The sequence below is a fragment of the Nerophis lumbriciformis genome, linkage group LG16, assembly GCF_033978685.3.
Source record: "Nerophis lumbriciformis linkage group LG16, RoL_Nlum_v2.1, whole genome shotgun sequence".
Lineage (NCBI taxonomy): Eukaryota > Metazoa > Chordata > Actinopteri > Syngnathiformes > Syngnathidae > Nerophis > Nerophis lumbriciformis.
Window position 1 is genome coordinate 10,027,408 of NC_084563.2, and position 22,477 is coordinate 10,049,884.

Here is a 22,477-nt window from a genome sequence, read left to right on the forward strand (position 1 = left end):
CGTGCTACCGAGGTCCTTTGTCCCTGAATTGCTCACACACTCCGGCAGATTCAATGACTTTATCGTTGGAAATGCATCTGCTTTGAGTGTCGCAGGATATCCACACATTCTTGCCATCTCTGTCGTAGCATAGCTTTCGTCGGTAAAGTGTGCGGAACAAACGTCCAATTTCTTGCTACTTTCGCATCTTTGGGCCACTGGTGCAACTTGAATCCGTCCCTGTTCGTGTTGTTACACCCTCCGACAACACACCGACGAGGCATGATGTCTCCAAAGTACGGAAAACAGTCGAAAAAACAGAAAATAACAGAGCTGATTTGACTCGGTGTTTGAGAAAATGGCGGATTGCTTCCCGATGTGACGTCACGTTGTGACGTCATCGCTCCGAGAGCGAATATTAGAAAGGCGTTTAATTTGCCAAAATTCACCCATTTAGAGTTCGGAAATCGGTTGAAAAAATATATGGTCTTTTTTCTGCAACATCAAGGTATATATTGACGCTTACATAGGTCTGGTGATAATGTTCCCCTTTAAGGCCCAAGCTGTTTTTGTTTACATGTTTTTTGTATTTCTCTTTGCTATTTGGGCGTATTGGACCCTAATTAGAATAAAAACTAAGAATCATCTTTTGATGTGATGTACATAGTCCATAAGTACACAAACGTGTACTTATGTGTACAAGCTAATTCTTATTTTTACCCTTTTTTTTCAAAATGTCATTGTATGTTATACTCTTCTGTGTGTCCACATAAGCGGCCATAAGACCCCAATTCAGTAGTGTACACAATTTTGGAAATAAGAGCTAAAAGGTGCTGTCCACGCATGTGGCCACTAAGCCAAGTTAATGCGCCCTATAACCGGGTGTACCTTCCATCCATCCATGTTCTACCGCTTGTCCCTTTCGGGGTCGCAGGGGGTGCTGGAGCCTATCTCAGCTGCATTCGGGCGGAAGGCGGTGTACACCCTGGACAAGTTGCCACGCCTTATATATGAAAAAAAGATCGAAAATACACCATTCATCGGCAGTGAGCCACGTAAATAAGACCTCCCACAAAACTGCGCATCTGGAAGCGACTGTCAGAAAGTGACTCGAAGATGATCTGTAAAACATCATCTATGCAACATTTTGCCCAAAGAACCACCATTACATGTTATGTAGACCACAAGGAAGTCTTTTACATTTAGAAAAAAATAATAATATGACTCCTTTAATTAACCTCTTAAGGCCCAAGCTGTTTATTTGCATGTTTTTTTTATTTCTCTTTGCTATTTGGGCGTATTGGACCCTAATTAGAATAAAAACTAAGAATCATCTTTTGATATGATGTACTTAGTCCATAAGTACACAAACGTGTACTTATGTGTACAAGCTAATTCTTATTGTTACCTTTTTTTTTCAAAATGTCATTGTATGTTATACTCTTCTGACACCACCAGATGTCAGTATAAGTGTCCACATAAGCGGCCATAAGACCCCAATTCAGTAATGTACACAATTTTGGAAATAAGAGCTAAAAGGTGCTGTCCACGCATGTGGCCAACTAAGCCTTTAGAGTTAATGCGCCCTATTACCAGGTACGCCTTCCATCCATCCATGTTCTACCGCTTGTCCCTTTCGGGGTCGCGGGGGGTGCTGGAGCCTATCTCAGCTGCATTCGAGCGGAAGGCGGGGTACACACTGGACAAGTTGCCTTATATATGAAAAAGGATCAAAAATACACCATTCATGGGCAGTGCGCCTTATAATCCGGTGCACCCTATGGTCCGGAAAATACGGTAATAAAAAAAAAAAAAAAATGTATCTGTTCTGTCCAGCCGTAATCAAGAAATGTTTTGAATCCAGAATTGATTCCGAGTCAAATTGTTACCCCCAAAAATCAAATTGATTCGAGTGGTGACCAAAGATTCCTTAGCAAAAAAACAAATCCTGTTCTAAACCAAAACCCGTCAGTTGAACTACTAATCACAATGCATTACTTCAATTTGGAGTAAATCATACTCGATTCTGGTGAGAACAAGCGTTGGTGTCGCCAGTAATGACTTGCATATTTACCAGCCTGCTTTATATGATAATAAGCGGATGGAATCAATTCACGCATATGTTTATCGACTGATTTTTGCGCCATCCGTATTGATCGCTGCACAAATAACTCGGCTAAAAGAGCTTCATTATCGAAATGACGGGACAGCCCTTGCCGTCGGATGACATTTTCGCTTCTGCATTTTTCCGCCCGGACGACACGCCGATGTTTACTTAGCCGACGCGGCCCGCTAATAGCAGCTCGTTATTGATTATTGGAAATCAGCTGAGGATGACATTCAGATCAGAGTTAAACAAATTGATGCCTTCTCATTTGGACAGAGTGCTAATCAACCAATTTATATTCAATAAGGCGGGGTTATTGCTTTCATTTGCAACGCGCGGGTGCACACAGTGACGACGCAGCAGGCCCGAGACGTTGATGCAACGTTGATTAGACGTGCGTGTCCTTTAAAACTGATTTCGGAACAACGTCGCAGAATAGCTTGTGCTTGTAAACTGAGACGGCGTTGATGTCCAACGTTGGATCCACGTCGTTGGTTGGGGAACGAGCAATATTTAACGGTCAATTAAATAAACACTGTTAAAAAAGTATGTTGTTTCAACGTTGTATTTGTGTTGTCGGATAATGGTTGGGAAATGACCACAATTCAATAATAATAATAATAATAATAATAATACATTTTATTTATAAGGCGCCTTTCTGGGCACTCAAGGACATTGTACAAAATCACAACAATAAAATCAAATTGGATAAAAAAAAACAACAACAAAGAGAAAAGAAAAGATGATTACAATGGATAAGCAGTCAGGAATAGGTGTGTTTTGAGTCTTGATTTGAAGAGGAATATTGAATCTAAGTTGCGAAGGTCTGGTGGTAAAGCATACTTGCCAACCTTGAGACCTCCGATTTTGGGAGGGGTGTGTTTGGGGGCGTAGCTAAGAGGGGAGGAGTATATTTACAGCTAGAATTCACCACGTCAAGTATTTCCTATATATATATATATATATATATATATTTATATATATATATATATATATATATATATATATATATATATATATATATATATACAGGTAAAAGCCAGTAAATTAGAATATTTTGAAAAACTTGATTTATTTCAGTAATTGCATTCAAAAGGTGTAACTTGTACATTATATTTATTCATTGCACACAGACTGATGCATTCAAATGTTTATTTCATTTAATTTTGATGATTTGAAGTGGCAACAAATGAAAATCCAAAATTCCGTGTGTCACAAAATTAGAATATTACTTAAGGCTAATACAAAAAAGGGATTTTTAGAAATGTTGGCCAACTGAAAAGTATGAAAATGAAAAATATGAGCATGTACAATACTCAATACTTGGTTGGAGCTCCTTTTGCCTCAATTACTGCGTTAATGCGGCGTGGCATGGAGTCGATGAGTTTCTGGCACTGCTCAGGTGTTATGAGAGCCCACGTTGCTCTGATAGTGGCCTTCAACTCTTCTGCGTTTTTGGGTCTGGCATTCTGCATCTTCCTTTTCACAATACCCCACAGATTTTCTATGGGGCTAAGGTCAGGGGAGTTGGCGGGCCAATTTAGAACAGAAATACCATGGTCCGTAAACCAGGCACGGGTAGATTTTGCGCTGTGTGCAGGCGCCAAGTCCTGTTGGAACTTGAAATCTCCATCTCCATAGAGCAGGTCAGCAGCAGGAAGCATGAAGTGCTCTAAAACTTGCTGGTAGACGGCTGCGTTGACCCTGGAACTCAGGAAACAGAGTGGACCGACACCAGCAGATGACATGGCACCCCAAACCATCACTGATGGTGGAAACTTTACACTAGACTTCAGGCAACATGGATCCTGTGCCTCTCCTGTCTTCCTCCAGACTCTGGGACCTCGATTTCCAAAGGAAATGCAAAATTTGCTTTCGTCAGAAAACATGACTTTGGACCACTCAGCAGCAGTCCAGCTGGTGTCGGTCCACTCTGTTTCCTGAGATCCAGGGTCAACGCAGCCGTCTACCAGCAAGTTTTAGAGCACTTCATGCTTCCTGCTGCTGACCTGCTCTATGGAGATGGAGATTTCAAGTTCCAACAGGACTTGGCGCCTGCACACAGCGCAAAATCTACCCGTGCCTGGTTTACGGACCATGGTATTTCTGTTCTAAATTGGCCCGCCAACTCCCCTGACCTTAGCCCCATAGAAAATCTGTGGGGTATTGTGAAAAGGAAGATGCAGAATGCCAGACCCAAAAACGCAGAAGAGTTGAAGGCCACTATCAGAGCAACGTGGGCTCTCATAACACCTGAGCAGTGCCAGAAACTCATCGACTCCATGCCACGCCGCATTAACGCAGTAATTGAGGCAAAAGGAGCTCCAACCAAGTATTGAGTATTGTACATGCTCATATTTTTCATTTTCATACTTTTCAGTTGGCCAACATTTCTAAAAATCCCTTTTTTGTATTAGCCTTACACAATATTCTAATTTTGTGACACACGGAATTTTGGATTTTCATTTGTTGCCACTTCAAATCATCAAAATTAAATGAAATAAACATTTGAATGCATCAGTCTGTGTGCAATGAATAAATATAATGTACAAGTTACACCTTTTGAATGCAATTACTGAAATAAATCAAGTTTTTCAAAATATTCTAATTTACTGGCTTTTGCCTGTGTGTATATATAAGAAATACTTGACTTTCAGTGAATTCTAGCTATTAATATATATTTCTTTTATTGTGTATATATATATATATATATATATATATATATATATATATATATATATATATATATATATATATATATATATATATAAAAAAAGAAATACTTGAATTTCAGTGTTCATTTATTTACACATATACTTGTTGAGTTAAGGGTTAAATTGTCCATCCTTGTTCTATTCTCTGTCACTATTTTTCGAACCATGCTGAACACCCTCCCTGATGATGCATTGCTGTGCGGCACGCACAAAAGTGCTTTTATCAAATGTACAGTAGATGGCAGTATTGTCCTGTTTAAGAGTGTCACAACATTGCTGTTTACGGCAGACGAACTGCTTTACGGTAGACCAAAATGTGACTGCTGTTGTTGTGTGTTGTTACCGCGCTGGGAGGACGTTAATGAAACTGCCTAACAATAAACCCACATAAGGAACCAAGAAATCGCCCTCGATCATTCTACAGTTATAACGTCATTGGGCAGGCACACCGTTTATATTGTGGGAAAGCCTGAATTTCGGGAGATTTTCGGGAGATAACTTGTCCCGGGAAGTTTTCGGGAGAGGCGCTGAATTTCCGGAGTCTCCTGGAAAATCCGGGAGGGTTGGCAAGTATGTGGTAAAGAGTTCCAAAGATGTGGGGCAGAGCGGCTGAAAGCTCGGGCACCCATGGTGGACAGTTTAAATAAAGGGACAGTGAGATGGATGGATGAAGAGGATCTTAGGGAACGTGAGGGCGTGGCGACATGGATCAGGTCAGAGAGATATGATGGAGAGAGGTTATGGATGGTCAAATCAAAGTCAGAAACCAACACTGATTTAACGTTGTCAAAAAACATGTTGTTTTCAACGTTGTATTGCTGTTGTAGAATATTGGCTCTTATTTAAAAAGAGCTAAAAGTAGCTTCGGCATGAATTCCACTTTGACATATATAGCTCAGAAAAGGTGGTTCATATTATTTTGTATTTGTCTGATGACTATTCAACAACATTGGAGCATATGATGTCATGTAGTATAGTGGTCCCCAGCCTTTTTTTGCACCACGGACCGGTTTAATGTAGGCATTGTTATCCGGGACCGGCTTTCCACTTGTGCAAGATAAAAATACAGCAAAAATAAGTGTGTGAAAAATACAACTCACTATAGTGCTGAATTAGTGGGAGCCCTGGGGTTGTTTCTTACTATTATGTTGGATCCACTATGGACTGGACTCTCACAATGTTATGTCAGACCCACTCGACATCCATTGCATTCGGTCTCCCCTAGAGGCGGGGGGGGGGTTACCCACATATGCGGTCCTCTCCAAGGTTTCTCATAGTCATTCACATCGATGTCCCACTGGGGTGAGTTTTTCCTTGCCCTTATGTGGGCTCTGTACCGAGGATGTTGTTGTGGCTTGTGCAGCCCTTTGAGACACTTGTGATTTAGGGCTATATAAATAAACATTGATTGATTGATTGATTGATTCTTTGCAATGAGATGCTACAATCTGTCACATTTATATTGTATATGTTCATTACTGTGCATTGTACCATGTCACAAAGCTACAACACATATAACAAATGGCAACTTACTATGAGGAGTTTTATTGTACATCTATAAACAAGCTTATTGGTGTGTCTAGTGGGACAGGCGGAACTTAAGTCGGAGAAAATGCAGTCGTTTATAAATTATTTAATGTTTCTCTGCGGCCCGGTAGCAAATGCATCTCGGACCGGTACCGGTCCCCAGACCACTGATGTAGTATACACAAAATCCCATCTTCTTCGCACTTATTATCAATTAAGTTAAGTTAAAGCGGCAATGATTGTCACACACACACAATAGGTGTGGTGAAATTAGTCCTCTGCATTTGACCCATCACCCTTGATAACCCCCTGGGAGGTGAGGGGAGCAGTGGGCAGCAGCAGTGGCCGCGCCCAGGAATCATTTTTTGGTGATTTAACCCCCAATTCCAACCCTTGATGCTTAGTGCCAAGCAGGGAGGTAATAGGTCCTATTTTTATAGTATTTGGTATGACTCGGCCGGGGTTTGAACTCACGACCTACCGATCTCAGGGCGGACACTCCAACCACTAGGCCACTGAGTGGGTAGGTAGTATTGTTTGCAGTCTTAGTAGATCACCTGCAACAATACCACTAATACCACACAATTGTTAACATGTTACTTATATCTTAGAGGGGACTTATTATGCAAAACCAACTGTTCTTACTTTAATGTCCACTCTGTGTCTGGGGTACAAACAGTGTTTGACTTACATACTTCAAGACAGACTCCTAAAGCAGATTTTAGAAAAAGGCTCTGCTTACCTTGTTTTATGTTCGGCCACTAGTGAGTCTGTCCAGAAGAGTGTAAGAGGTGTCCAATTCTCAGCGTGTCGCCCGGACGAGGCCCCCAAATTGTTGCGTTTTGGACCAGTTGTTCCTCCCAGGGAATTCAAGTCACAAGTCGCTCCCAAGCTCTTTACGACACTTAAAGCTGAGTTGAAAAACCACCAGAGAGAGAATAGGTATTTTGTAATATATTTGCAAAGCTTTGCAGATATACATTCACAGAGACAGCATAGAACATTCGGATCGCCCCGCTAAGATGGTCTGTCTTCCCGACCCAAAGCCCTCTACCCTCTTCCCTCTCTCTAGTCAAAACACATGCACGTTATCTCTCTAGTCAAAACACATTCCAAAGATCAAGGTTAACACACACAGTTTACTTGCAGAGAAACAGAAAGAGAATAAATGGAAAAACAAGAGCTGTTTTCAAATATGACTATGAAATAAAAGAAGTAACACTTAAATTCGGATATATGTAAATATCTGCCTCCGACAGTACCTGCTGTTGTGTATTTGGGATCTGGATAAGTCCCTAAAGTTTGAAATCATACCATGGAGGCATTGCGGAGATATTCATAAAACAACCTTGCCTTCCTTCATACTTCCTCCAAATGAGCTGAGGGATTCCTTCTGCCCTGTGGCTTCAGCGGATATCTCCATATATGGTAGAAATGTACCCGAAGAGGTTTGTGCGAGTCTGCCACTGTAGTTAATAAGCTCCTTCGTTTTCGCTATCCTCTTGTTGTGAGGCAGACTGGCTCGTACAGGTATCACTACTATCTGTTATAAAGCGGAGTTACAGTGTTTATGTAAAAAGTGTATCTACTGTAGTGCACAGTAGCGCTTCTCGGAGCTAATGTCATTAGCTTTGAAGCCACAGACACACAAAATGTCGACTTACTGGATAGATTTTGGGAAGAGACACTTCCAATTATTGTTGCCGATCGTAGGCCGAGGCCCAATGTCAATAAATCAATTAATCGGACGATAAATTTCCATGTCTCTGTCATTTCCAATCAGGCTGCAAGAGGGTTCACTCTGTGTATTGCTTTTGTTTATTCAATGCAGAATTAAATGGGACACAGTGAACGATTTTGTCTTCCGTCTCCAATCTTTGTCTCAGTGGGCAGAGGCGGGACCGCTAGCTTTACATTTTCACGTTTTACATTTATTTGCAATGTCTCTGTTGTTGCATCATAGTACAGGTGCATGCTTGTTTTGATGAAGTACCAAAATATTGGTATCGGGACAACACTAGTGTATTGTTTTTTTGTGGCCCTATTTACACTGCAAAAAAAATGCAAAAATTAGGGGTATTTTACTTGAACTAAGCAAAATTATCTGCCAATAGAAAAAGAAAATTTGGCTTGTCAAGACTTTCCAAAACAAGTAAAATTAGCTAACCTCAATGAACCCCAAAATACCTTAAAATAAGTATATTCTCACTAATAACAGGTGCACTTTTCGTAGTAGAAAAAAAAATAGACCTTTTTGCTCAATATGTTGAAAAATATTCCTAAATTAAGTAAATGCTCGTGCCATTTCTTGAAACCAGCAAACTTATACTAAAAACTAGTTTATTGTTCTTAATGGAAAGGCAACAAGGCAACCGCTTGTTACTCTCGTGGTCTCCGAGCCGCTCAGGCAAATCATATGGTCTAAAAATGCATTTTTCCATCGATAACATGACATCATCGCGCCAAGTGCGTGTTCTTTCAGTCAATTAATGCGCATATATACAGCCCGGCCCCCGGCCAAAATGTTTTTAATTGCAATTTTGAGGAATTTATCTGAATGTGCATGAACTATTTCTGTTCAAAATTGTTAGAAATGTCAAATGTTTAAATATTAACTGTCAGTTTACTGCACTGTGCCAAGTGTACTACTATAAGAGTACATATTTTCTATTGTTTCATTGAAAATAAAACAGCAAAGTCAATCTGGTTGTCATCTGTTTTAATTATGAGACACAATTGTGTCAAAATCATGATTTTTTTTTTTCATGCTTGAAATAAGAAATTATTACTTTAAAAAAGTAGTTTTATACTTGTGAGTGTTGATGACACAGCTTTGCAACAGTTGATATTCTAGTTTCAAGCATGTTTTACTCAATATAGGTCACCAAATCTCAGCAACAAGCTGAGATTTAAAGTTAGTTTTATTTGCAGACGACACAACTGCTTTCTGTTCAGGAGAGAACACACAGAAGATAATACAAATAATAACAGAAGAAATGAACAAATTAAAAAGATGGTTTGACAAAAACAGACTATCTTTGAATCTCAGTAAAACTAAAATAATGCTATTTGGTAACAGTAGAAAAGGGCATCATACACGAATACAAATAGACGGAGTAGATATTGAAAGGGTAAAATAAACCAGATTTTTGGGAGTATTAATAGATGATCAAATGAACTGGAAATCTCATATACAAAACATACAACATAAGGCATACTTGCCAACCCTCCCGAATTTTCCGGGAGACTCCCGAAATTCAGCGCCTCTCCCGACATCCTCCCGGGACAAATATTCTCCCAAAAATCTCCTGATTTTCAGCCGGAGCTGGAGGCCACGCCCCTCCAGCTCCATGCGGACCTGAGTGAGGACAGCCTTTTTTCAAGATGGGAGGACAACAGGGTGACAAGAACTAAATCATCCAAACTAGAGATAAATTGTATTATTATGTTTATCTTACCTAAAAATAAATATATTTATTAATTTAAAAAAAATAAAAAATACATTTTTACTATATTTTGCTAAAAACATCAAAATTAATTGTATTTTTATTTTTTCTGACTCCTTATTACATCCAGCAATAGAATTATACACTAAAATAAACATATTTGAAATAATTAATTTTAATTTATCATAATAATTCATTTAAAATGACCATATTTAATTATTAAAATAATTGCTTGTTTATCAACAACTTTAGCATTTTATTCATTACATTTTGAAGCTCTCAGAAGCCAAGTTATGTTATATTCCTTAATATTTATTTATGCAAGTTTGAAGTATCAATTATCTAAACACAGTTTTGTTTGCATATTTTCAGGATATATATATATATATATATATATATATATATATATATATATATATATATATATGAATGAAATACTTGGTGAAATCTCGTTGTGAATATACTCCTCCCCTCTTAACCACGCCCCCAACCACGCCCCGCTCCACCCCCGACCACGCCCCCCACCCCCACCTCCCGAAATCGGAGGTCTCAAGGTTGGCAAGTATGACATAAGGTAGCAAAAAACATTTCAATAATGAATAAAGCAAAATACGTCCTGGGCCAAAAATCACTTCATATTCTCTACTGCTCGCTAGTGTTACCATATCTGAGTTATTGTGCAGAAATATGGGGAGAATAACTACAAATGTGCATGAAAGGGGTAGGATTAAATAAGCTTTGCTTCTTCCTACTTCTTTTCGGGCATGATGTAAAATGAAATGATATGAAATTGTGTGATGTATTATGCTGTAAGTGTGTTCATGTTCGAAATAAACTAAAGTAAGAAAGCTGTAATATCTTACTGAGATCATTTAGGACCAAAACCCTTAAAACAAGTAAAACACTCTAACATAAAATATGCTTAGTGAGAAAAAGATCAGTTAGAATAATACATAATGTTGGATATAGAGAACACACAAACCCTTTATTTATTAAGTCAGAAATATTAAAGTTCGGTGATTTGGTAAAATTGCAAACAGCTAAAATGATGTACAAAGCAAACTATAACCTGCTACCAAAGAATGTACAACAATTCTTCTCAACTAAAGAGGAGAAATATAACCTTAGAGGAAAAAAATAATTTAAAACATTTATATGCACGTACAACACTTAGAACTTTTAGCATATCAGTATGTGGAATTCAATTATGGAATGGATTAAGTAAAGAAGTTAAAAATTGTACTAATATGATCCAGTTTAAGAGGTTGTTCAAAATAATAGTGCTTACAGAGTACAAAAAAGAAGAATTATGAGAAATACTTTCAACCTTATTGAAAATAAAATATTACCGTATTTTCCGCACCATAAGCCGCCCTGGGTTATAAGCCGCGCCTTCAATGAACGGCATATTTCAAAACTTTGTCCACCTATAAGCCGCCCCGTGTTATAAGCCGCATCTAACTGCGCTAAAGGAATGTCAAAAAAACAGTCAGATAGGTCAGTCAAACTTTAATAATATATTAAAAACCAGCGTGATGTGGGCGCGCATGGAGTCGTATATCAACATGGACGGAGCTGCGTGAAAAAAGCCACCCGGCCTCTTCGCGTAAACTTACCTTAACCACTCGCTCATCTTTTCTTCATCCATCCCTTCGAGTTAGCTTTTATGATGACGCCAGCTGGAAAGGTCTCTTTTGGCAAGGTCTTCCTTTTGAATATCACCATGGGTGGAAGTTTCTGGCCATTAGCATGGCAAGCTAGAACCACAGTGAAGGATGACTTCTCATTCCCTGTGGTGCGAATATTCACCGTACGTGCTCCCATTGTATCCACAGTGCGGTTCACAGGAATATCAAAAGTCAGTGGAACCTCGTCCATGTTGATAATGTTCTCTGGCCGGATCTTTTTTTCAGCTATCTTGTTTTTACAATATGCACGGAAAGTAGCCAGCTTTTCTTGAAAGTCTTTAGGCAGTTGCTGTGAAATAGTAGTCCGTGTGCGGATGGAGAGATTGCGTCTTTTCATGAACCGTAAACCTGTCGCTTAGTAGGAGCCATTTTGTGGTCTTTACAGATGTAAACACACAAAGGAAATGAAACGTAATATCCACGCGCTTCTTCTTCTTCTTCTATGGGGGCGGGTGGTTGCTTACAGTAGAAGAAGAAGCGCTTCCTCTTCTATGGGGGCGGGTGCTTACCTTGGCGGTTGCTTGCGTAGAAGAAGAAGCACTTCCTCTTCTACGGGGAAAAAAGATGGCGGCTGTTTACCGTAGTTGCGAGACCTAAACTTTATGAAAATGAATCTTAATATTAATCCATATATAAAGTGCACCGGGTTATAAGCCGCACTGTCAGCTTTTGAGTAAATTTGTGGTTTTTAGGTGCGGCTAATAGTGCGGAAAATACGGTATTCATCTCAGTATGTTAATAATGACTGAATTAATTAATTAATTACATATTACAAAACTGTTGTATACTAATTCATAGATGTTATTTTATTATATAAAAAGGTCAGTAAATGATTCTATATATTTGTAAACGCTTGGAAGTGGGAAAGGGGTAGGATTAAATAAGCTTTGCTTCTTCCTACTCCTTTTCGGGCATGATGTAAAATGAAATGATATGAAATTGTGTGATGTATTATGATGTAAGTGTGTTCATGTTCGAAATAAACTAAAGTAAGAAAGCTGTAATATCTTACTGAGATCATTTAGGACCAAAACCCTTAAAACAAGTAAAACACTCTAACATAAAATCTGCTTAGTGAGAAGAATTATCTTATCAGACAGAAAATAAGCAAATATCACCCTTATTTGAGATATTTCAGTTTTTGCAGTGGATATGCTTGTTTTGATGAAGTACCGGTACCGAAGTACCACAATATTGGTATCGGGACAACACTAGTGTGTTGTTTTTTTTTGCAATTAAAATGTAATGTGATTACATACTTGCATGTAATGAAGGAGCACTAAATGAAGTAAATATGCAAATTGTAGTTAGATGAAGTGTTTTTTTTGTAGTCAGGTGCTGACCTACGGGGATCCTTGACGGCGATTTGGAGACTGTGGCAACACGGGGGAAGCGTGTGCGAGCTCCTTTGTGTGCGAATAAAAGAAACAAATGTCCTTTAGCGCTAAAGCTGCCGCTCAGTATTCACCGCCGTGTCTCTGCGGCGCCACCATCTTGCCTCCTCCTTCGCCTCACTCGCCAGGAGATGAAGGGGAAGGGGAGGGGCTGCGTCGGGGTCGGCGTTTGATGTGTTGATTGGGAGTGAGGACAGCAGCTGCACCGTCTCCCGGGAGACGGCGGCCTGATAGCTAAATGAAGACCTCTAGTGCTTCTTGTTAGCCAACATGGCCCCCGCGCCCAGATGAAGCACAATTAGTCCACGGCGGGTGGCTTTAGGGGTCCGCCGCCGCCGCCGCACGTCCGAGCTTCTCCGGGGCCAAAGCCGCCGGTGTGTAGTCAGCGCCCCGGGCTGCGTCCTCGCCCCCGTCGGGCCTTTTTACCACTACAGAGGCAGGAGCATAAATCCAGAGCCCAGGGAGGGCTGCAGATGTGATCCTGCAGCGTTTTGGGATGCAGCTGCACACGGCTGATTAGAGCCGGCCATCTTTGGAGAAGAAGAAGAAGAAGAAGCAGCGCCCGGCTCTTCGGTCTTCGACATTTTCTCTTTGCTCGGCACTTTAAAAAGGAGACAAAAGAGTCGGCCGTTGACTGTAAAGTTAGTTTTCATCCACTTATTTGGTCCAGTTGAAAGAACCAAATCAGGCTTTGATGCCCGTATCGGATTTTCTGTTGAATCCGATCGTTTTATGTAGTCCATCCATCTTCTACCGCTTATCCGAGGTCAGGTCGCGGGGGCAGCAGCCTAAGCAGAGAAGCCCAGACTTCCCTCTCCCCAGCCACTTCGTCCAGCTCCTCCTGGGGGATCCCGAGGCGTTCCCAGGCCAGCCGGGAGACATAGTCTTCCCAACGTGTCCTGGGTCTTCCCCGTGGCCTAATCGTGCCCTAAACACCTCCCTAGGGAGGCGTTCGGGTCCAATGGTCCCCAAACTACGTCCAAAATCTGGAAGTCCCAAGTAAAAAAATATATATACAGGTAAAAGCCAGTAAATTAGAATATTTTGAAAAACTTGATTTATTTCAGTAATTGCATTCAAAAGGTGTAACTTGTACATTATATTTATTCATTGCACACAGACTGATGCATTCAAATGTTTATTTCATTTAATTTTGATGATTTGAAGTGGCAACAAATGAAAATCCAAAATTCCGTGTGTCACAAAATTAGAATATTACTTAAGGCTAATACAAAAAAGGGATTTTTAGAAATGTTGGCCAACTGAAAAGTATGAAAATGAAAAATATGAGCATGTACAATACTCAATACTTGGTTGGAGCTCCTTTTGCCTCAATTACTGCGTTAATGCGGCGTGGCATGGAGTCGATGAGTTTCTGGCACTGCTCAGGTGTTATGAGAGCCCAGGTTGCTCTGATAGTGGCCTTCAACTCTTCTGCGTTTTTGGGTCTGGCATTCTGCATCTTCCTTTTCACAATACCCCACAGATTTTCTATGGGGCTAAGGTCAGGGGAGTTGGCGGGCCAATTTAGAACAGAAATACCATGGTCCGTAAACCAGGCACGGGTAGATTTTGCGCTGTGTGCAGGCGCCAAGTCCTGTTGGAATTTGAAATCTCCATCTCCATAGAGCAGGTCAGCAGCAGGAAGCATGAAGTGCTCTAAAACTTGCTGGTAGACGGCTGCGTTGACCCTGGATCTCAGGAAACAGAGTGGACCGACACCAGCAGATGACATGGCACCCCAAACCATCACCCAACCATGCAAATTTTGCAATTCCTTTGGAAATCGAGGTCCCAGAGTCTGGAGGAAGACAGGAGAGGCACAGGATCCCCGTTGCCTGAAGTCTAGTGTAAAGTTTCCACCATCAGTGATGGTTTGGGGTGCCATGTCATCTGCTGGTGTCGGTCCACTCTGTTTCCTGAGATCCAGGGTCAACGCAGCCGTCTACCAGCAAGTTTTAGAGCACTTCATGCTTCCTGCTGCTGACCTGCTCTATGGAGATGGAGATTTCAAGTTCCAACAGGACTTGGCGCCTGCACACAGCGCAAAATCTACCCGTGCCTGGTTTACGGACCATGGTATTTCTGTTCTAAATTGGCCCGCCAACTCCCCTGACCTTAGCCCCATAGAAAATCTGTGGGGTATTGTGAAAAGGAAGATGCAGAATGCCAGACCCAGGCCTTTAATCCCATAAACACCAGACCTACCGTCAAGCATGGTGGTGGTAGTATTATGCTCTGGGCCTGTTTTGCTGCCAATGGAACTGGTGCTTTACAGAGAGTAAATGGGACAATGGAAAAGGAGGATTACCTCCAAATTCTTCAGGACCCATGTTGCCTCTTCGGGCTTGTCTGTCCCTCATGGGGACAGGCCCCAATTTAATTTAATAAAGTTAAATACACACAAAGCAGCAAGATAAATATCCCACACGTCTCTTTTCTAAAGTAAATCTGTACAGCAGATACGGGCATCTACATCAACGATATGATTTGTTTGAGTGGCTGGACAGGACAGATTTTTTTTTTAGATTCTTGATGCAATGTATATATGTCATTCTACAAGATTTTAGCAGCAGCTGCTGCAACTATAAGCACAATAATTGACACATATTTCACATACCTGCCAACTACTCCGGTTTTCCCGTAATTAGTACAGTTTTCATCAACCTATTCCGGGTTACGGTTGCAGTGATAAAAAATACGGTTTTTCATTAATTAAAAAAAAAAAAAAATTTTTAATGCACAAGGCTATTTATAGCACCGCTGCCAAGCACGAGGCACCTGTTGCCATTGTTTCCAAACGAGCGAACGATCATGGAATCAGCCGGAGAAAAATCGCAAACGAGTCTTAAACCGAAAAGAAAACTGCAGTCATTCCGTGAAGAATATTCAAAAGCCTATCCGGGAATAATTATCCGTTCCAAAAAGGGTGAAAACTACGCGAATTGCACCTTGTGCAGACAAGATTTTTCGATCGGACATGGAGGAATTAGCATGTAAAAGACCACGTTGGGACAAAAAAACACAAGTCTAATGCCGTTGCTAGCGATACAAGTGGAAAACTTTCAACGTTTTTCGGATTTTAGCCACAAAAAGTTAATGACACCAATGTTATCTATTGGAATTGTTTAGTACTGTTATACTGTTAAAAGTGTTTATACTATTTATGCTTTAAAGTCCAAGTTGAAGAAATCTTGTTAAATGTTGACAGCATAACTACCAAAATACAGAAGTATGTCCTTAATATTTTTGCAGTGCTATTTCTGTTGAAAAGTTAAAATGATTACATTAGAGATGTGATGTGCCACTTTTCAAGTGTCTGATGGCTTGAATTAATTTTCATACATTTTTCATATTTTGAATTCTTTTGAAAGGCTTACAAAAAAACTACATTTGAATTGTAATTCCATGCTATTGACAGGACTATTAATTTTAATGAAGTTAGCTTACCATGTTTACAGTATGATAATTGTGATAGAAATGTGAATTTTAGGCACAGAATATTTTTTACAATTGAACAAGGCAGTAGATTATACAAGCTTGGACAGAAAGTTAATAATGACACCAATTTTTTTTTTTTATGGAATTGTTTAGTACTGTTTTACCATTTGTTTACTGTAAAAAGTGTTTATACTGTTTATACTTTCAATTAACAAATTGAAGTCTTGTGAAAGGTTGACAGGATAACTGGCATTAACTGTCAAAGTAATTTCAAACTATTGAAGTTAGCTTACAGAATAAACATGTCAATCAACCCATATGATTTTTGCTGTAATATTTTTGTTTTGAAAAGTCACTGTGACTGATAGAAAAGTGATGGTTTTAGCAACATTTTAACCTGTCTGAATGCTAATAATCATTTTGCGTCGGGGGGGGCGAAGCCTGAACCCCCCACCAGGACTTTGTCCTGGACCTACCGGGGCCTGTGGCCCCTGGACCCTGGCTACTAGGTTTTTTCTGATTTCAAAAGTTGGCAGGTATGATTTCATGTACGTTGTTATTGTTGTCACGGCACAATGTTTGGCTCGGTGTACCTAATGAAGTGTCCGGTTTGGTGTCGTCCCGATACCAATATTTTAGTACCGGTACTAAATGTATTTCACTACTTTTTGCTACTTTTCAATACTTTTCTAAATAAAGGGGACCACAAAAAATTGCATGGTTGGCTTTATTTTAAGAAAAAATCTTCGGGTACATTAAACATATGTTTATTATTGCAAGTTTGTCCTTGAATAAAATAGTGAACATATAAGACAACTTGTCTTTTATTAGTAAGTAAACAAACAAAGGCTCCTAATTTAGTCTGCTGACATATGCAGTAAAATATTGTGTCATTTATCTACCTATTATGAAGGACAAGTGGTAGAAAATGAATTATTAATCTACTTGTTCAATTACTGTTAATATCTGCTTACTTTCTCTTTTAACATGTTCTATCTACACTTCTGTTAAAATGTAATAATCACTTATTCTTCTCTTCTTTGATACTTTACATTAGTTTTGGATGATACCACAAATGTGGGTATCAATCCGATACCAAGTCGATACAGGATCATACATTGGTCATATTCAAAGTCCTCATGTGTCCAGGGACATATTTCCTGAGTTTATAAACATAAAATAAAAATGATGTTGTGATGCTGAAAAATATCGATGTAATCATAGTAGTATCGGCTAGATACGCTCCTGTACTTGGTATCATTACAGTGGATGTTAGGTGTAGATCCACCAATGGCGTTTGTTTACAATTTGACGCCGGTGAGCAGAGGTGGGTAGTAACGCGCTACATTTACTCCGTTACATCTACTTGAGTAACTTTTGGGATAAATTGTACTTCTAAGAGTAGTTTTAATGTAACATACTTTTACTTTTACTTAAGTATATTTATAGAGAAGGAACGCTACTTTTACTCCGCTACTTTTATCTACATTCAGCTCGCTACTCGCTACTAATTTTTATCGATCTGTTAATACACGCTTTGTTTGTTTTGGTCTGTCAGACAGACCTTCAAAGTGCCTGCCTTACTGGTGACGTTCCACTTCGTTCCACCAATCAGATGCAGTCACTGGTGACGTTGGACCAATCAAACAGAGCCAGGCGGTCACATGACCTGACTTAAACAAGTTGAAAAACTTATTGGGGTGTTACCATTTAGTGGTCAATTGTACGGAATGTGTACTGTACTGTGCAATCTACTAATAAAAGTTCCAATCAATCAATCAAAAGTGTGAAGGAAAAAAGATACTTTTTTATTTTAACCGTACATCCCGTCAAAAGCCTAAAGACTGACCGCACATGAGGACGTTCCTGTCTTCACAATAAAAGTGCCGCTCTATCGCGCCTGCGCTTTCAAAACAAGAGTCTCCGAAAGCCAGCGCAAACAAGCTAGCAAGCTACGGAGTTTGCCGCCAATATATTTCTTGTAAAGTGTATAAAAACAAATATGGAAGCTGGACAAACAAGATGCCAAAAACCCACCACTTTCATGTGGTATTAGACAGAAAGGAGGAACTTTTCTTCTCCTCCATTTGAAAACGTGGACGTTATCATCACAACTGTCTGATTAAAATCAACGCAAGTCATCAGAATCAGGTAATACACCAACTTATATTCTTGTCTTCATGAAAGAAAGGAATCTATATGTTAAACATGCATATATATTAATTAAAACCCCTTTAACATGTAAACAAAAACAGCTTAATAAATACATATAAATTATATACTGTATATATCAATGTATATGTATGTATGTATGTATGTATATATATATATATATATATATATGAGTGTGTATGTTACTCATCAGTTACTCAGTACTTGAGTAGTTTTTTCACAACATACTTTTTACTTTTACTCAAGTAAATATTTGGGTGACTACTCCTTACTTTTACTTGAGTAATAAATCTCTAAAGTAACAGTACTCTTACTTGAGTACAATTTCTGGCTACTCTACCCACCTCTGCCGGTGAGCTACGGTGTGTAGTGAAGCATGTTTAGCTATTCCTCGTCCTGCAGTGATAATGCTACTTGTAAGAAACGTACTTTATTTGTCACCATGGAGGCGATGATTAGTGATTTAGAAGTAGCTACAACGCTGCTGACACACCTCAGGGTGTTTCAGTGTTATAACTTCACCTTTATTGTCAGTTTTTAAGTCAAAATGCTTCCGTTTTCCCTTTTCTGTGTACACACTGTCTGCTTGTAAGTACTCTGTGATTGTGCGCTGCCGAACATGCTTGTAAAACCAACAACAGGGGGGGCGGACCGGCACTTTTTAGAGGTGATATAGTACCGAATTTGATTCATTAGTATCGCGGTACTATACCAATACCGGTATACCATACAACCCTGGTACAAAACTTCCGGTTTGTCTTGCAACTTTGTAACGTTCAAACCGATTTATCTCCAACCAACCGATTTCTTCCGCAGTAAAACGTCTTAATCAATTTGCATATGCAAATAAATGCGGCGGTCATCGTGACACGTCAGGTTTAAAAACGTACAATGTGTCGCCACAGTGTCACTTCCCAACGTCTTTCTTTTCCATCTGACAGAACAGCAAGATGGCGCCCGTCGCCTCGTGCGTCCGCCGCTGCTAATGCCGCCGGAGCAATGCAACGTGGGTAAGTTTGTGCCACTGCATGATGAAGCGTTCCATTTATATTAAAATGAGGCGGCTCCGCTGGGAGATCTGGAGGAGAATGGAACAACAAACACGGAGCTTTAGAGAGCAGCGCAAGTGTGTGTGTGTGTGTGTGTGTGTGTGTGTGTGTGTGTGTGTGTGTGTGTGTGTTTGAAAAGGAGGTGGCCCCGAGGACCTGAGGAAGAGTTATAATGGCAAAAGCTTGCGGGCGTGTAGTGTCCGCACCACGCCATAAAACAACATGCGCGGTAATAAAGTAAACCCTCTAAATCCACACGCCACCGTCCACTCAAATTGGTGTGTGTGTGTGTGTGTGTGTGTGTTTTTCTTACTGTTAATGCGCTGACCAATGGCGGCGCGTCTTTTTTTTTTTGTGTGTGTTTGCTGTCGTTGTCGTGGAAGCCCCGTGTTTGTCGACGTATCGACTTGTGCCGGTTCCACGCTTGCCTCGTTCATTTCGTCAAACTCATAATTGAGTAACATAATGTCGTTTTATTGTGTTTGTATTCATGTCATCAACAACAACCTGCTGTTTTTTGGCTTTCGAAACCATATGAAATCATGTAAATCTGTTCCAGAGTCAGACTCGGGTCATCGTACAATCTTTATTAACTATGCTTTGCATTGCATGTGTCATTTTATTTCAATCATAAAAGTGTAAAAAGAAGTTAACCTCTGGTAGTAAAAAAAAGAAAAATCACGATAACGCCACAAAATAAAAAAAACGAAGAAAAGTCTATCCTCAAATTTGCGCCTTTTTTTAAATTTTTTAGAAGCATATTTTTGCCCAAAATACTATGGGGGCGTAAGAAACGTCATTTTAGCATCGCGGCTAATATTGCGTAAATGGGTTGTACTTGTATAGAGCTTTTCTACCTTAAAGGTACTCAAAGCGTTTTGACACTAATTCCATTGAAGACACCAAGTGCACGTGTGCAAATGTAGAAGAAGCTTATCGACTACGGTGTCGGTACGGACTACAAAGGCGGACGCGCGCAATTTTTCAGGATTTATGCAGATCCCAAAACCAGATCAGTCGGTACCAGATCTATTTTCCTACATAAGGCGCACTGGAACTCTAATAACTAAAGTTCCTTGGGTGAATAATGTATACTCACTACACCGGTATGTTTTAGTGCTTTCATGGCGAGTTCACTGACAGATATAAGTAAGAAATTTACACTACTTTATATTAGAAATGGCAACAGTGGAGGATGAATGTCCCATAGCAAGAAGTTAGAGGAAACGAAGAAGCTTATCGACTACGGACTACAAAGGCGGAAACGCGCACAATTTTTCAGGATTAATGCAGATCCCAAAAACCAGATCAGCAGGTACCAGAAGGTAAGAAAAGTTGCTTTTGTATAATATTGCGAAACAAAATGCCTGATAATGTCTTACCTTATACGCACACCTTAATAATACTCCTATGTTTAATGCGCCGACAATCCATCAAGTGGTGTGGCTTCATAGCTTACCAAAGTCGTACTGAAACATTTTGATACATTTTTGAGCGCCGTGTGTAATGTTCTGTGTTTTTAATGGAACATATAAAATGTTGGTGTTGTTTACTTGAGTCATATTGCCATCATAGTGCAGCCTACACATATATCTTATGTTTGACTGCCATCTACTGGTCACACGTATCATTACACAATGTACCAAATAAAATAGCTTCGAGGTGGGTAAGCTCAACCAAACTTATTCCTTACATTAGGCGCATCGGGTCATAGGGCGCACTTATAGTCCGGAAAATACGGTACAAACATTGGATTTGACAAAAAATCCGAATTGGGCGTGATACCCTGCAGTGATTTCTTTGGCCATACTGCAGGTAAAGTTGTATTTTTGCCTCGTCCTTCACTTGGAGCGTGAGTGAAGAATGTACTACCGACCTGAAAGAGATGATTCAGTATTATCTGGTCACAGCCAGTCATGGATAGTCCCACTCCTTAATGCTTCAGTCTTTAACAGGATTCCATATTTTCAATGGAACATTTAAAATGTATAAAATGAGTTATATTGCCATCACAGTGCAGTCTACACGTATCTCTTATATTTGACTGCCATCTCCTGGTCACACTTATCATTACACCATGTACCCAATAAAATAGCTTCGAGGTGGGTAAGCTCAACCAAACGTATTCCTTACATTAGGCGCATCGGGTTATAAGGTGCACTGTCGCGTTTTGAGGGGGGAAAAAATAATTTTAAGTGTGCCTTATAGTCCGGAAAATACGGTACTAATCAAATATACTGCAAAAGTAAGGACTCATACAAATTGTTGGAAAAAAAAATCACATATAATCATGCGATGCTAAAATATAAACATTCAAACTAAATTACTTATAAATAATAACAACAAAATAAACTGTCAATAAAATTCAAGCACAACTTTGGTCATAATTTTTGCACTTAAGACAATTATTTGACTTTAGCTCCAGACAAAGTTGTATTTTTGCCTCGTCCTTCACTTGAAGCGTGAGTGAAGAATGTACTACCGACCTGAAAGAGAAAAAGATGATTCAGTATTATCTGGTCACAGCCAGTCCTGGATAGTCCCACTCCTTAATATTTCAGTCTTACACAGGATTCCATATTTTCAATGGAACATATACAATGTTTAAAATGTATAAAATGAGTCATATTGCCATCACAGTGCAGTCTACACTTATCTCTTATGTTTGACTGCCATCTACTGGTCACACTTATCATTACACCTTGTACCAAATAAAATAGCGCCGAGGTGGGTAAGCTCAACCAAACGTACTCCTTGCATTAGGCGCATCGGGTTATAAGGTGCACTGTCGCGTTTTGAGGGGGAAAAAAATGATTTTAAGTGTGCCTTATAGTCCGGAAAATACAGTACTAATCAAATATACTGCAACAGTAAGGACTCATACAAATTGTTGAAAAAAATTTTTAATACAATTATGCGATGCTAAAATATAAACATTCAAACTAAATTACTTCTAAATA